Raw genomic sequence first — 12,849 nt, forward strand, 5'->3', positions numbered from 1 at the left:
GAAAAGCAATGTTTTACTGACAAGAGAATATCTCAACTACTCATGCTATTAAACACTACACCATTTTCCATTTCAATAACATCAGTTTTATCATGTCACTTTTCTTCTTGGCATTTCCACTTCAGTAGTGTTTGCTTTGGTTTGGCTTATTAACACTTCTACTTAAATTGGTGCCAATCTTTCCTAGACTACAGAGGTATTTGATAAACTATCTCAATAAAGGGCAAAGGAAATAAAGAATATAATTTAAAAACATACATTTTTAACAATCGTAGAAACGCCAGACATTCTATACCTTGCCAAGAAATGATTTACCATATCTGGATTAGACACATTCTCTGCTACATACACACAAACTCCCAAGTAAACTTTTCTATTAAAATGCATCTTTAGAGTAAGTTGTTTAGCCATTCTTTAAATGTATTTAAGGAGATGTTGTGCGATTAATTCTCAAAATTAGTAATGAGATGTGGTGTAGGTTCCAGGAAGAGCTTAATCTTTTTGGTATTCCTAGGCTATTTTGCATGTCAGAGAAAGCAGCTGCCAGGAATTCTCTTGATCTACCCTCTGGGTCTATTCTCTTGATCTACTGAGGACTAAGGATCAAACCTGGAACTGGAGGAAGGACAAACTTGGAGGAGGAAGGACAAAATCTGTTCTTAATTCCCTAGATAGTACCCAGGATGGGGAAAAAAAATTACTCTTCATTCATTGATGGAACAACTATTTGAGAATCTACTATGAACCAGGCACTGAGTTAGATTCCAGGAAAACATCAGTGAACAAAACAGATGGCTATCCTTCTGTGACCTCATGTACCTTACATTCTAAAGGGGAGAGAGTGACAGTAAACAGAGTCAATAAGTAGATTATATAGAATGTTATAAATGCTACCACAGCACAGGGTAAGGGACTTGGTAGTGCCTGAGAAGGGTGGGGGTTGCCAATTTAAATAAAGTAGACAGGGTAGTTCTCACTGTGAAAGAGCGTGTCTGCAGCAGAGTGAGCAAAAGAGAGAGTAGTGGGCAATGTGGGCGATGGGTTCAGTTAGATAAGAAGGTCACATTTTGTAGGGCCTTTTAGGCCATTATGAGGACTTTGGCTTTCATCCAGAGCAAAATGAGAAGCAGAGCACAGCATGGTGTAACTTAGGTTTTTAAGGATAACTATGAGTGCTATTCTGAGAATAGACCGAGGGTGGGGATGGGATGGGGGGTGGAGCAGAGATGGAAGCAGGGCAAGCAGTTAAGAGGCTGCTGGGATCATCTCATCTTAGATGAGATAAGAGTGGAGACACAGAAGGCAGTCAGATATGGTTGGATTCTGGCTCTGTTTTGACAGTAGAGCCAACAGGATTTCCTAATGGAATGTGCTAGCGGTATGAGATAAAGAGATGATTAAAGGATGACTCCATCGTTTTTTGGCCTAAACAACCAGGTGAGAGTTTAGATGCCCCAGTTTCAGATAAGAAACACACTGTGACTATTGACAGGTAAAAAGAGTTTGACGTAGTAACCTGTGTTATGCCACTCGCATTATTTCTAAACCAGCCCCCAAGGGAACTTTTGTCACATCTGAGAGCTTCCTTTCTAAGGAATTATAGAGCGAGTGAGTCCTCACTCTTGGGAAACTATTTAAGAATTGTAGCCCCAGAGCTTGGGGGTATAACTCTACACACAGCGCAAAGACTGCTGAAGACAGAGAAAAGAAGGATGAAAGCGGGCTTTGAAAACTACATCAAATTTATCATTTGAGAAGCCAATAATGGTGAAGGAATAAGGAGAGATGCCATCTGGGCAGCCAAATTCCTCAAAGTCACTGATACATGAGCCTGAGTGAAGAAGAGTAGGACTAGAGAGTGCGCGGTAGGATGCAGGCTCCATCAGCCTTAGAGAAGAACTTTCTCCTTAGCCACTGCCCTCCAAGAGGAAAGAGGCTGGAAGGCTAAGATTCTGGCTCCAAGTTCTGAGTAGCAGGGTAAAGCTAATATGTTATTATCTTTTGATTGCGCTACAATCTGATCTGATCTGGTCTTGTTACGGGAAAATAAGTTTTCATGTTTTGCAATTTTTAAAGGTGCTTTGGACATGTTAAATTAATTAAACAAGGAGGCTGTTAGACTGAGATGGCTTTAATGCTTTATTCATAGCTTACATAAGCAAACTCAAACCTCAGTCTGTAATGCCTCAAGGTTAAGAAATCAAAATGTAAGGACAACCAATCGCTAACAGCCAACTGGGTTTTCTCAAAGAATGTGACCTCTTCAGCTATAGCCAATCAAATGATCTCCTTGCTTTGCTTCCACCTCTTCTCTACAAAAGTCCTGTCCCTAGTTTCTATTGGTTGAGGCTCCTAACCACTTCCCCTTTGGTGCTGCCCAATTCAAATCAATTTTTACTCAAATAAACTCTTAAAATTTTTAATATGCCTCAGCTTATCTTTTAACAGACATAATCTCTTTTGATTCTCACATCAACTTTTTGAAGTAGGTAAGACAGTGTTACTATTATTATCCCTGTTTTGCAGATTGACAAAACAAACAAACCAAACAGGCTGAGAGAGGTTAAGCAGTTGATCAAATATGACAAGGTCAATAAATTGTCAAGCTGTAATCATTCTTTCTGGACAGACACTTAGACATCAATCTTGTGATCCCAACGTTGCTTACTCTTCTCCATGCTTAACTAATACAGTTAGTAAAGCCAGGAATCATTAAGGCAATTGGTAGTTGTGTTTCAGCTTTAGAAATAGTCTACACAGGCAACGAGCATCGCTGATAAGAAAAGCAATTAGCAGCTCTGTTATCTTAACAGGGAGTCATGCAGTCAGGTTTTCTACTTCCTCTCTCCTTATGACAAAAAGCAAAGAAAAAAAACATTATTTACATTGCTAGTTAAGGCTGGCAATTTAAAGAGTATAATTTGCTTTTCATAATATAGCTGTTAATTAGAGTTTTTATCAATTCTTGGCCTCATTAGCTTAGGTTCTAATCAACACCAAATCAATACACACACACACACACACACACACACACAAACAGGTCTGTGAAAATAACTAAATCACTACATACTTTTGTTTTTATTGGATGCATTACAATATGCATCAGTACTTAATATTTTAAGAATGACTTTGACATTATCAAAACATGATTTATTTTCTTTACCAAAGGAAGTGAGTTGACTTATGGCTTACTTTTCTTAGAACAAATAGGAACAGCAACTGAGTACATAGGATCCTTAATTCAGAGAATACAATATCAATACAGTGGCATTTTAGCTGTGATGACAGTTTTATAAGATGATTAAAATGTATCTTGTAAACATGCTTTATGTTAGTTGCACAGTATTTGCAAATAATTGTGTCTTTTAAGAGACCCTTTGTGATTTGAAAGTATTGACTATTATAATGTTGCTCAAATAAACCGTGAACTGTTTTCATAAATATGAATGTAATGATTAATTTTTTTCTAACTGGGTTTTCCTGACAGACGGACTTTTTAAATAACAGGAAACATTTACTCTGTGTACTTGTGTACACTGTTCACAGTCAAGAGATGTTTATCTGTATTGTATTTTCCTTTTAATTTCACCCTTGCCCAATAAAACATTTGGCTGGGAAGTGGTCCTTCTGCTCCTCAATACATCTATCTGTTCGACTAAGAGACCCAGTTGGTCGTAGTTTCACTTTGCTTCCAGGACTAGCTGCTCTAAAAGTGTGAAGTAAGCCTGGCTGTAATTTACATGTCTGCCAGTCTAATCTCATTACCAGCAACTCTCTGCTGCAAAACCAAAAAAATTGTGTCTCCTCTGTCTGAAATTCCCAGCTTGTAGAGTTGTTTAGAGGACACAATGAAATAATTAATAATGTATAGGCATGTACTTAGTATAGGACCTGGCACACACATGCTCAATAAATATTTATTATCCTTTCTATTCTTCTCAGCAAAAAGAAGTCTGCACTGCTTTCAGTACTCAACGTGAAGACCTGCAATCACCCAGTTGGCACTCAGTTATTCCTAAGACCAGAAGCTCATTGCTCTCAGTATAGGACACCTGTGTTTGAATTAATGCTCATCAACTACCTAGTCGTGAAAGACCAAATGCTTCCCTTTGAGATGACTTTTAAAAAGTCAACAGTACTGAAGTATTAGCCCTGAGGAAGACTGAGTTGAGATCAAATGCAGTTACAAAATAAAAGTGGGGGAAATTTTTGAATGATAGATTAGGAGGCACGTTAGGCACCTGATTGTTAAATTCCTAGAAAGGAAGAAAAAGAGACAGAAAAATGAGAAAAGAGGATTAATGAAGAAGCTTGGAAAAAGGAGGTTTAAAGGGACTAGAGGAGAAAATAAAAGGAAAATGAAAGAAAAAGAGCTAAAAAAGGAAATCAACTCCAATTTGTTTTATGCCTGGCACATAGCTTTCTATGTGAATGCTTCTAAAGAATGATTGACTATCTTTCTTCAACATTTCTCCAAAATTGTCTACATGTATCTTCAATAGACTTTTTGTTGTTAGTGCTGTTGAGTCAATCCCTGACTCCTGGCGACCCTGTGTACAGCAGAGCGGAACCCTTCCCGGTCTCTCTGTGCCATTCTCTCATCTTCTGACACTATATCAGACAATGCCTCACTCTTATTCCTAGGATTTCACACCCAATTTTCATGGAAGTAGGTGGCCAGGTCCTTCTTCCTAGTCTATCTTAGTCTGGAAGCTCTGCTGAAACCTGCCACCATGGGCGACCCTGTGGGTATTTAAAACACCAATGGCATCACAGCAACACACAGGCACCACAGTATGACAACCGACAGACAGGTGGTGTGATTCCCTGATTGGGAAATGAACCTGCGCCTGGGTGGTGAAAGTGCTGAATCTTAACCAGTAGACCAACTGGGCTGGCTGTCCAATAGAATGAGATGCAATTATTAGGATATTAAGGGTGAGAATACATGTTATAGATAGCAGAACAACTTGATCTATAAATATTTTGCTCCACTAGTACCATTTCCTAGGAAAGTGTATTTCTCAAGTAAGTATTTTTTGTATTTGTAAAATTCTGATTTCTTGTTCAGGATGTTTATTTTAAGGAATAATGCCTGAATGCAGCTAACTCATCCAACTTGTGGGTCCATGTAAAAAAAAAATATTATTGGAATGGGTAGAGAAGAAGTTCACAAATAAAATTCAGTTCCCTTCATATAGTAAAATGCTTAAGGAAATTAGAAAAGGTTCAGAAAACAAAGTATCAAGTGTCAATCTTGAAAGGTTATGTTGAATCTCCACTTATGCTTCTCTTATAAAATTCCCTAACACCAACATCTGAATCTTATCCAGAAAAATGATGAGTCTGACCTAAATATACTGTGCATTTTTTAGACTGAAAGGGATTGGTAATCTCAAATAAAACTAATAGGTTGGTAAACATGTAGACATAGATAAATTACTTTTAATGAAGCAATGAGTCTATAAAGACAACTGTCTTTTTAAACATGATGAAAAGATCTTTGGAGAAAGTTTTCAACGTATCACATGACAACTTACATAGCACTCTGAAAGATTTCCTCAAAGGGAGCTGGAAGTTGTATTGCTATAATAAACGCTCTTCAAGAAACTGACAGATTAAAAGACCATACCAGAGACCGTGGCCTTCTCTGTCAACTGCACAAATTTCCTGAGTTACTTAAAAAGCTTTTGGCTAAATAAATTCTATGTCTGCAGCCTATGGTTACATATTTGAAGCTAACAATTTTTATGATTTTATCTTTTGAGATACATTTGGTGATTGGAAATCTAATACTGAACAGCAGTCTCTTGAAAACTTCAGATTTAAGGATCCTCCTGTGCAAACTGAAGAATTCACTGAATATAAAATTATTGTAATTTTAACGGGCTTAGAATCTCAGGATTACTTTAACATTCATGCTGAGATTATCTAGATGTTGGCTAATGTGTCCCTTAGATAAGACTATTTTAGTTGCTTTAATTCTTTCTTATTGAAAAGTGAATAACTTTTCATTTTTTTCCAACAGTATTTTATGTTTAGCCTCTGCACTATTATATTAGAAATTTTGCAACTCTAAGCAGGCAATGGAAGCTTTTGAGGATGATTTTACGCTGCGTACATAACGTATTAAAGTTTCTGTATAATAGTACTTTAATCCCAGAAGTAATTACTATTCTGATTTCTTTCACCATAGATTGGTTCCAGGACTTTGTATAAATCGAATCATATAATATGTACTCTTGTGTTTGGCTTCTTTTGCAAATCATAACATTTTGAGATTCATCCATGATGTTGTATGTGTCAATGGATTGCTTCTTCTTACTGCTAGGTAGTATTTCATTGTATGAGTAAACCCTAATTTGCTTATCTGTTCTCCTACTGATAGACATTTAGGTTGCTTACAGTTTGGACTATTATGAATAAATCTTTCATGAACATGCTTATGCATGTCTTTATATAGACATATTTTCATTCTTGGATAAATACCTAGACATGGTATTGCTGGGTAATATGGTTGATATATGCTTATCTTTATAAGAAATTGCAAAACCACTTTTTTGAAGTGGCAGGGCCATTTTACACTGTCACCAGTGAAGTATGAGAGTTGCAGTTGCCCCAAAAACCTGTCAATATATTGTGTTGTCAGTCTTTAATTTTAGCATTCTAGCGGGTATATATAAAAATTTAAAATATATATCTATCACATTTGCCCATTAAATGCTGATTATATTTACCTTTTGGGCCCGTGGTATTTACCTTTTGAGTGGTCTATTTCTCCCTGTAGATCATTTCCTTTCAGCGTGAATAAATTAACATTTCTGTGTGGGAAAGAGCTCGGGTTAACTCAGCAGGGCTGGGTTGCTCAAACCTAGCACATTTCCAAGAAAGGCCTGTCTTTAGGATCAGGATTTAGTTTATGCTAACAATATAATTTATGGTGAACTCCACGCAGAGATCTGATTTTTGGGTGACTCCAGTGATATTTTTATGTCCAGCTGCCCGCCCTCCAAATGACGAGTGATCTCTGTTTTATAGCTTGAATGCCAGTTTTGTTTTTGGCTGCTTGGAGTGATCTTTGCTTTCTAGTCCTATGCCTGGTGTCCTGAGCTTCAGGAGATTTCTTTCTGCCCAGCTGCCCTCCTCTAACCTTCATTGGCTACTGCCTTGCACTTGTTGATGACTTGGAGTACCTGGGATGGATTTCTCTCAGCTCACACACCCTGCCTCCTCACTTCCAGCTACCATTATCTTGTGCTCAGTCAAACGCTGAGTGCCTCAGGAATTTTTCTCAGACATCCTTCCTTGCCCCCAGCTACTGGCAGCTCATTCTTTGGGCTCAGTGAAGATCTGGAGCATCTTGAGGGGATTTAACCTCCTTTTGGCTAATTGACCTGGAAAGCAAAGGTTTTGAGTCTTACCAAAATAACTTACTGTGCTTCATGTTATCATTAGGTCTTTGATTACTTAAGTAAACTGAGTCTTCTCCATATTAAGAGCTAAATTTTGCTCAGAAGCAGGTAAGTTTCTGTATTTGCCTTTGAAATAGCTTTCAACAGCTGGTCCTTGTGCTTGGTGGATACCCATTGTGTTTTGGAGGGATTTCTTGCAGCTACTGCTCTGTGCTGACTCTAGGCTCTGGTGTGTTACCTCATGCACTCAGTGAAGGCCTGTGGGGGAAGAATGGGTGGATTCATATTGTCTCTGTGGCTAGGGCTCATGGGATTCTAAATCATTATGCCAATCCAAGGGATCTGTGACCCCTTTCAATCAGAAAACTGGACATTGGATAACTAACTGCATGTGGCTGTCTTAGGAACTGCTCTATGGTGTACACTGATGTTCCCCCAACCTTCCAACAACACGAGGCTCTCCTCACACAATCAGGCATTTACGAACATGAATTAAGTAGCAGTAGAGATACTATCGTGTGTGACTATCATATTTGCAAATAACAAGCAAAAGAATGTTAAAACACAGTATTGTGAAAGAGTGTATACAAAAATAGGCCCTACAATATACTGCTGTGATATTAAAAACTAATATTCTTTGACCCAGAAATGTCATATTTTAGAATTTATTGAAAGAAAGTATAAAACATTGTAGATTGGTTACTACATTGGTAGAGACTGGAAAGCTAACTATCACTTTACAACTTGCTGAGACCTAGCTGCCAACAAGTACATGCACCTGCACGAGATTAGTAAGGTGAAAGTGAGGCAGCCTCAGCAGTGATGGGAGAGTCACAGAGCTATTTACTGGCACTGAACCCATAGTAAAGAAGGTGTCATCCCTGACTTTGGGGACTTCAAGACGCAGGTTGTGTGCACAACATTTCCCCGTGTATTATGGCTGAGGTAATGTGCTCCTAAAGCCAAAAAGTGAGGTGATAACTTTGAGCTCACTGGATCTTAGCAGAAGTGCTAGGGTTCCAAAGTCAGCAGTCGGGCAATAGCTTCTTGATCCCCAAGCTTTCTGATCATGCATGGTAGCAATATCTTTGGAAGGCCTCCATTATCATGCCGTTGGGTGAGTCACGCCCAGAAGACATAAAGGTGGCTCTTGTAGCCCTTCCAAAGACTCTGTAACAACTAATTCCATATCAAAAACTTATTTCTGCTTAAAGAGAATGGCTTCTTTTCCTGCAACAGTCTAATGACTAATAACAGAACTAGTTTGACACATAAATACAGAAATTAGATTAGTTCTTACCAGAGGGTAAGCAGGGAGGAGGAGATAAAAGGGGTGATTAGGCGCATGTGTGTGGTGACGGACAGATGGTAATTAGTCTTTGGGTGGTGAACATGATGTAGTCTGCACAGAAAACAAAATATAATGATACACAGCTGAAATGTATATAGTGTTATAAACCAATGTTACCTCAATAAACAAAAAGAACTAGTTTGAAAAGGACAAGAGGTGTGTACAACTATCTATATAGTATCATTGTTAGCAATAAAAAAAACTCAAATATATAAATGTTCAAAACAAGGAACTGGTTAACAAATGGTAATAAGCTACATAATAAAATAATAAATATTCATTAATTGAATTTATTTATTTTGAAAAAAATTTCAAACCTATATTAAAGTTATAAGTATGTTACAATGAATTCCCCTATACTTTCATCTAGATTCACTCATGTGCCAATGATATTATATATATATTGTTTGGAATATGAGCTATTTATATCAAGAGAAAGAAAATGCAAATCACAGTTCCCTTTTGGTAACAATGTATCTACATACATTACACAAAGAAAAACGTTCTCCGTGGTTTTCTCTGGACAGATAATTAGTTACATTTTTATTTTTGCCCATGTATAGTTTATAATTTGTCTACAAAGAACATAATAAACTAATAAAAGGAGCTAGATTAATTTTCAGGGACTTCTTTGTAAGGTACACAGTTCTTTTATGTAAACTCCTATTTCTAGGATAAAGAGACAATGCCAATCACCCTTGTGAATCTTTACCAACCTAGAGCATGTCACCTCATTTCGGGATAATGCAATACACCATTTTCTGAACCTATGATTACCTTCTGAAGACTAATGAAACTTGCTTAATATTTTGTATGATACTTCACCTGCAGCTAGAAAAATGTCATTTTTATTTCAAAGATGACTGAACTTCATATAAAACATAGTTTATAAATTAATGTCTTTCATTCAACTTCTGAAACTTTCAGATTAAATAATTCTGGATTGCTTTACCTGAAAAAGGGTGATGTGGAAAAGGCTACCAGTTTTGATGCTGTGACTCTAAAACAGCTTTTCTTTATAATCCTCTCTAGATTCACATCTATTTCAAATTTCCATCTAGACTACTGCCACCTTTAACTCTTTCTGCAGTTGCCATTGACTGTCACAGATAAATGACTTTGAGCTGCTTCAAGGAGAGATGGCTATCATATGAAGGCCCAGAGCTACCCGCCATGTTTTTGTAGTTATATGGCCTCAGGAAAGAGTTGTGAACAACAACACTGGATTTAAAATTGTCATGGTCTTTTATATTCCAAAAACTATTATATACAGTTTATAGATTTAGAGCAGAATTTCTAAAGGCAAAATACAGATAAAGAAAGAATAAACGTGAAAGCTAACAACCAAGAAACCAGCAGAGCCTTGGAAATCATTTACAGGCTCTCTTATACATTATGAAGATAAACAAATAAATAAACACCCAAATAAATAAAGGATGAATTCATAAATGAATTATTATGTAAATAAAGATTGGCTGGAGCGACCACTCATCAAAATGTTTGATGCCCCTTCACAATATCTGAACAGTGAGCACCTTAAGATAAAATTCTTCCCATTTGAGAATTCTTCCTTAGGCTGAATTAAAATGATTTCTCTACTGCTTGGAGACGTGAAGAAAATTGCTACCACAGTCGTCAGGAGGATCGTTGTTTCAGAGGTAAAATAGCTTAATTTCTTCTGCTGTTCAATTTCTTTTATCACTCTGGTCTTAAAATTATAATTTTGCAGCTAAAAAATATAGTTAATAGTAACTGTGGAAGGATTAGTGTCAAGTTGTAGGACACTTAAGGCTATAAATTTGCAGGTGAAATTCCAGATCAAAGGGAGGGAATAATCAGTGCCTTCAAGTCTTATGGGCGCCGTATATAGAGGTGTGTTTTGAAAAGGTGAATGCAAATTGTAGATTTTGCTGTTTGAAGAAATCTATTTTCAAAGAGAAGGGATTGAAAACTTATTTAAGTTTCTGTGAAAATTCCAACTTTTAGGTGCATATAAGGTTTGTTTAAAGCAGCATTTCTGTGGCCATTTTCACAAGACGCCTAGAGGAGAAAGGTTCCAGAATAAAACCAGTTTGAGAAAGGCTGCATGTTCTATTTACCTCTGGATCTTTGCCATGCATGGCAACATTCCAAAAGTTCTGCTTAGTGTATCTTTCACAGTATACTCTGGGAACCACTGGTTTAAAGCAAGTCTCACTTACATATTTGTTTAACTATCTAACATTATTATATCAATTTCCTTTTGTTTCACGGACGCAATTTTTTTCAGTCAAAGCCTTTATTTCATTTATTATTTTTACCAAGAGCTTATTTAGACTCTTCATTTTAAAGTCAATTCTTTTCCTTTTTAAAATTTTTCGAATTGTATGTATTTGAACTATACAAAATGATGACGTAAAATGGTTACCAACATAAAGATAATTAACACATCTATCACCTCACATAGTTAACATAGGTAACTCTTTTGTGTGTGTGTCTCTGTGTGTGCATGTGTGGGTGGTGAGAATGATTAAGATGTACTCTCAACAACTTTCAACTATACGATGCTATATTGTTACCTGTAGTCACCGTGAGGTACATTAGATCTTCAGAACTTACTCTTTTTACAACTGAAAATTCGTGCCCTTTGACCTACATCATCCCATCCCCCCCTCCCCCTGGGCCCCTGGCAACCAACAATCTGTTTTCTATTTCTATAAAATTGGCTTTTTTTTTCTTAGATTTCACATATAAGTGATAGCAAATAGAATTTGTCTTTCTCTTTCTGGATTATTTCACTTGGCATGATGGCCTCCACATTCATCCATGTTGGTGCAAAGGCAAGATTTCTTTCTTTTTAATGGCTGAATAATATCCCATTGGAAATATATATATTTATATAAATATATCATATAAAATATAATTACATATTTATATATTATATATTTAATGTATAATATACAATTACATAACGTAAAAATATAAATAGATATATATATACACATAGACCACATTTTCTTTATCTTTTCATCCACTGCCAGACACTTAGGTTGTTTCCATATCTTAGCTTTTGTAAATAATGCTGCAATGAACATGGGTGTGCAGATATCTCTTTGAGATACTGATTTCATTTCCTTCAGATATAAATCTAGGAATGCTATTGCTGGATCACAAGGCACTTCAATTTTTGTTTTTTTGAGGAACCTCCATACTGTTTTCCATAGTGGCTGTACCATTTTACATTCCCACCAACAGTGTTTAAGGGTTCCCTTTTTGCCACATCCTTACTAACATTTGTTCTCTCCTGTCTTTTTTATAATAACCATCCTAACAGGTGTGAGGTGATATGTCATTGTGGTTTTGATTTGTATTTCTCTGGTAATTAGCAATGTTGAGCATCTTTTCATGTACCTATTGGTCATTTCTACATCTTCTTTGGAAAAATCTCTATTCAGGTCCTATGCCCATTTTTAATTGGACTATTTGCTTTTTTGCTATTGAATTGTATGCATTCTTTATACACTTTTGATACTAACTCCTTGTCAGAAATATAGTTTATAAATATTTCCTCCCATTCTATAGGTTGCCTTTCAATTTATTGATTGTTTCCTTTCCTGTGCAGAAGCTCTCTAATGTAGTTCCACTTGTTTTTGATGCCTATGCTTTTGAGGTCTTATCCAAGAAATCGCTGCCAAGATCAATGTCAAGGATCTTTTTGCCTATGTTTTCTTCTAGGAGTTTTATGGTTTTAGTTCTTACATTTAAGTGTTTGATCCATTTTGAGGTAATTTTTCTAAGTGTTGTAAGTTGGAGGGTCCAGTTTCATTCTTTTGCATTTAGAATCCAATTTTCCCAACATCATTTATTGAAGAGACTGTCCTTTCCCCACTGTATATTCTTGACGCTCTTGTCAAAAATTATTTGACTGTACATGATTGGGTTTATGCATGGGCTTTCTATTCTGTTTCACTGGTCTCTGTTCCCATTTTTATGTCAGTATAATACTGTTTTGATTACTACAGCTTTGTAATATAGTTTGAAATCAGGCATGATGCCTCCAGCTATGTTGTTCTTTCTCAGGATTCTTTTGGCTATTGTGGGTTTTTG

At 36.5% G+C, this 12,849-nt stretch overlaps 1 protein-coding gene across 7 annotated transcripts in view; it reads right to left on the bottom strand.

The window, feature by feature from the left end:
- The window catches only part of NAALADL2 (N-acetylated alpha-linked acidic dipeptidase like 2), a 1,259,279-nt gene that overhangs the window by 290,176 nt on the left and 956,254 nt on the right, over positions 1-12,849 (bottom strand). The window lies entirely within an intron of this gene.

Source organism: Equus quagga, chromosome 4 (genome assembly GCF_021613505.1).
Source record: "Equus quagga isolate Etosha38 chromosome 4, UCLA_HA_Equagga_1.0, whole genome shotgun sequence".
Taxonomy (NCBI): domain Eukaryota; kingdom Metazoa; phylum Chordata; class Mammalia; order Perissodactyla; family Equidae; genus Equus; species Equus quagga.